The following is a 5000-nucleotide window of genomic DNA, read 5'->3' as shown; positions in this document are numbered from 1 at the left end:
TCCGCTCACGACGGTCACCGCGCCACACAAGAACAGCCCAAAAACAGGCCAAAACAGCCCAAAAACGGGCCAAAACTGGCCATTTTTGGCTGCGCGAGCGAGCGGCGAGCGGCGAACAGCGAGCGAAGCGAGAGGCAGCACCGTCCCTGCTATACGAAAGCCCCATCCAGCCCTGTGCCACCCGGGGGGTTCCAGGGTGCTGAGATGGCTGACGTTTTGCTCCGCTCACGACGGTCACCGCACCACGCAAGAACAGGCCAAAAACTGGCCAAAACAGCCCAAAAACGGGCCAAAACTGGCCATTTTTGGCTGCGCGAGCGAGCGGCGAGCGGCGAACAGCGAGCGAAGCGAGAGGCAGCACCGTCCCTGCTATACGAAAGCCCCATCCAGCCCTGTGCCACCCGGGGGGTTCCAGGGTGCTGAGATGGCTGACGTTTTGCTCCGCTCTCGACGGTCACCGCGCAATGCAAGAACAGGCCAAAAACTGGCCAAAACGGCCCAAAAACGGGCCAAAACTGGCCATTTTTGGCTGCGCGAGCGGCGAGCGGCGGACAGCGAGCGAAGCGAGAGGCAGCACCGTCCCTGCTATACGAAAGCCCCATCCAGCCCTGTGCCACCCGGGGGGTTCCAGGGTGCTGAGATGGCTGACGTTTTGCTCCGCTCTCGACGGTCACCGCGCAATGCAAGAACAGGCCAAAAACTGGCCAAAACGGCCCAAAAACGGGCCAAAACTGGCCATTTTTGGCTGCGCGAGCGAGCGGCGAGCGGCGGACAGCGAGCGAAGCGAGAGGCAGCACCGTCCCTGCTATACGAAAGCCCCATCCAGCCCTGTGCCACCCGGGGGGTTCCAGGGTGCTGAGATGGCTGACGTTTTGCTCCGCTCTCGACGGTCACCGCGCAATGCAAGAACAGGCCAAAAACTGGCCAAAACGGCCCAAAAACGGGCCAAAACTGGCCATTTTTGGCTGCACGAGCGAGCGGCGAGCGGCGGACAGCGAGCGAAGCGAGAGGCAGCACCGTCCCTGCTATACGAAAGCCCCATCCAGCCCTGTGCCACCCGGGGGGTTCCAGGGTGCTGAGATGGCTGACGTTTTGCTCCGCTCTCGACGGTCACCGCGCAATGCAAGAACAGGCCAAAAACTGGCCAAAACGGCCCAAAAACGGGCCAAAACTGGCCATTTTTGGCTGCACGAGCGAGCGGCGAGCGGCGGACAGCGAGCGAAGCGAGAGGCAGCACCGTCCCTGCTATACGAAAGCCCCATCCAGCCCTGTGCCACCCGGGGGGTTCCAGGGTGCTGAGATGGCTGACGTTTTGCTCCGCTCTCGACGGTCACCGCGCAATGCAAGAACAGGCCAAAAACTGGCCAAAACGGCCCAAAAACGGGCCAAAACTGGCCATTTTTGGCTGCACGAGCGAGCGGCGAGCGGCGGACAGCGAGCGAAGCGAGAGGCAGCACCGTCCCTGCTATACGAAAGCCCCATCCAGCCCTGTGCCACCCGGGGGGTTCCAGGGTGCTGAGATGGCTGACGTTTTGCTCCGCTCTCGACGGTCACCGCGCAATGCAAGAACAGGCCAAAAACTGGCCAAAACGGCCCAAAAACGGGCCAAAACTGGCCATTTTTGGCTGCGCGAGCGAGCGGCGAGCGGCGGACAGCGAGCGAAGCGAGAGGCAGCACCGTCCCTGCTATACGAAAGCCCCATCCAGCCCTGTGCCACCCGGGGGGTTCCAGGGTGCTGAGATGGCTGACGTTTTGCTCCGCTCTCGACGGTCACCGCGCAATGCAAGAACAGGCCAAAAACTGGCCAAAACGGCCCAAAAACGGGCCAAAACTGGCCATTTTTGGCTGCACGAGCGAGCGGCGAGCGGCGGACAGCGAGCGAAGCGAGAGGCAGCACCGTCCCTGCTATACGAAAGCCCCATCCAGCCCTGTGCCACCCGGGGGGTTCCAGGGTGCTGAGATGGCTGACGTTTTGCTCCGCTCTCGACGGTCACCGCGCAATGCAAGAACAGGCCAAAAACTGGCCAAAACGGCCCAAAAACGGGCCAAAACTGGCCATTTTTGGCTGCACGAGCGAGCGGCGAGCGGCGGACAGCGAGCGAAGCGAGAGGCAGCACCGTCCCTGCTATACGAAAGCCCCATCCAGCCCTGTGCCACCCGGGGGGTTCCAGGGTGCTGAGATGGCTGACGTTTTGCTCCGCTCTCGACGGTCACCGCGCAATGCAAGAACAGGCCAAAAACTGGCCAAAACGGCCCAAAAACGGGCCAAAACTGGCCATTTTTGGCTGCACGAGCGAGCGGCGAGCGGCGGACAGCGAGCGAAGCGAGAGGCAGCACCGTCCCTGCTATACGAAAGCCCCATCCAGCCCTGTGCCACCCGGGGGGTTCCAGGGTGCTGAGATGGCTGACGTTTTGCTCCGCTCTCGACGGTCACCGCGCAATGCAAGAACAGGCCAAAAACTGGCCAAAACGGCCCAAAAACGGGCCAAAACTGGCCATTTTTGGCTGCGCGAGCGAGCGGCGAGCGGCGGACAGCGAGCGAAGCGAGAGGCAGCACCGTCCCTGCTATACGAAAGCCCCATCCAGCCCTGTGCCACCCGGGGGGTTCCAGGGTGCTGAGATGGCTGACGTTTTGCTCCGCTCTCGACGGTCACCGCGCAATGCAAGAACAGGCCAAAAACTGGCCAAAACGGCCCAAAAACGGGCCAAAACTGGCCATTTTTGGCTGCACGAGCGAGCGGCGAGCGGCGGACAGCGAGCGAAGCGAGAGGCAGCACCGTCCCTGCTATACGAAAGCCCCATCCAGCCCTGTGCCACCCGGGGGGTTCCAGGGTGCTGAGATGGCTGACGTTTTGCTCCGCTCTCGACGGTCACCGCGCAATGCAAGAACAGGCCAAAAACTGGCCAAAACGGCCCAAAAACGGGCCAAAACTGGCCATTTTTGGCTGCACGAGCGAGCGGCGAGCGGCGGACAGCGAGCGAAGCGAGAGGCAGCACCGTCCCTGCTATACGAAAGCCCCATCCAGCCCTGTGCCACCCGGGGGGTTCCAGGGTGCTGAGATGGCTGACGTTTTGCTCCGCTCTCGACGGTCACCGCGCAATGCAAGAACAGGCCAAAAACTGGCCAAAACGGCCCAAAAACGGGCCAAAACTGGCCATTTTTGGCTGCACGAGCGAGCGGCGAGCGGCGGACAGCGAGCGAAGCGAGAGGCAGCACCGTCCCTGCTATACGAAAGCCCCATCCAGCCCTGTGCCACCCGGGGGGTTCCAGGGTGCTGAGATGGCTGACGTTTTGCTCCGCTCTCGACGGTCACCGCGCAATGCAAGAACAGGCCAAAAACTGGCCAAAACGGCCCAAAAACGGGCCAAAACTGGCCATTTTTGGCTGCACGAGCGAGCGGCGAGCGGCGGACAGCGAGCGAAGCGAGAGGCAGCACCGTCCCTGCTATACGAAAGCCCCATCCAGCCCTGTGCCACCCGGGGGGTTCCAGGGTGCTGAGATGGCTGACGTTTTGCTCCGCTCTCGACGGTCACCGCGCAATGCAAGAACAGGCCAAAAACTGGCCAAAACGGCCCAAAAACGGGCCAAAACTGGCCATTTTTGGCTGCACGAGCGAGCGGCGAGCGGCGGACAGCGAGCGAAGCGAGAGGCAGCACCGTCCCTGCTATACGAAAGCCCCATCCAGCCCTGTGCCACCCGGGGGGTTCCAGGGTGCTGAGATGGCTGACGTTTTGCTCCGCTCTCGACGGTCACCGCGCAATGCAAGAACAGGCCAAAAACTGGCCAAAACGGCCCAAAAACGGGCCAAAACTGGCCATTTTTGGCTGCACGAGCGAGCGGCGAGCGGCGGACAGCGAGCGAAGCGAGAGGCAGCACCGTCCCTGCTATACGAAAGCCCCATCCAGCCCTGTGCCACCCGGGGGGTTCCAGGGTGCTGAGATGGCTGACGTTTTGCTCCGCTCTCGACGGTCACCGCGCAATGCAAGAACAGGCCAAAAACTGGCCAAAACGGCCCAAAAACGGGCCAAAACTGGCCATTTTTGGCTGCACGAGCGAGCGGCGAGCGGCGGACAGCGAGCGAAGCGAGAGGCAGCACCGTCCCTGCTATACGAAAGCCCCATCCAGCCCTGTGCCACCCGGGGGGTTCCAGGGTGCTGAGATGGCTGACGTTTTGCTCCGCTCTCGACGGTCACCGCGCAATGCAAGAACAGGCCAAAAACTGGCCAAAACGGCCCAAAAACGGGCCAAAACTGGCCATTTTTGGCTGCACGAGCGAGCGGCGAGCGGCGGACAGCGAGCGAAGCGAGAGGCAGCACCGTCCCTGCTATACGAAAGCCCCATCCAGCCCTGTGCCACCCGGGGGGTTCCAGGGTGCTGAGATGGCTGACGTTTTGCTCCGCTCTCGACGGTCACCGCGCAATGCAAGAACAGGCCAAAAACTGGCCAAAACGGCCCAAAAACGGGCCAAAACTGGCCATTTTTGGCTGCGCGAGCGAGCGGCGAGCGGCGGACAGCGAGCGAAGCGAGAGGCAGCACCGTCCCTGCTATATACGAAAGCCCCATCCAGCCCTGTGCCACCCGGGGGGTTCCAGGGTGCTGAGATGGCTGACGTTTTGCTCCGCTCACGACGGTCACCGCACCACGCAAGAACGGACCATAAACAGGCCAAAACAGCCCAAAAACGGGCCAAAACTGGTCATTTTTGGCTGCGCGAGCGAGCGGCGAGCGGCGAACAGCGAGCGAAGCGTGAGGCAGCACCGTCCCTGCTATACGAAAGCCCCATCCAGCCCTGTGCCACCCGGGGGGTTCCAGGGTGCTGAGATGGCTGACGTTTTGCTCCGCTCACGACGGTCACCGCGCCATGCAAGAACGGACCAAAAACAGGCCAAAACAGCCCAAAAACGGGCCAAAACTGGCCATTTTTGGCTGAGCGAGCGAGCGGTGAGCGGCGAACAGCGAGCGAAGCGAGAGGCAGCACCGTCCCTGCTATACGAAAGCC

Source organism: Musa acuminata, unplaced genomic scaffold (genome assembly GCF_036884655.1).
Source record: "Musa acuminata AAA Group cultivar baxijiao unplaced genomic scaffold, Cavendish_Baxijiao_AAA HiC_scaffold_1126, whole genome shotgun sequence".
NCBI lineage: Eukaryota > Viridiplantae > Streptophyta > Magnoliopsida > Zingiberales > Musaceae > Musa > Musa acuminata.
This window is presented reverse-complemented; position numbering follows the sequence as displayed.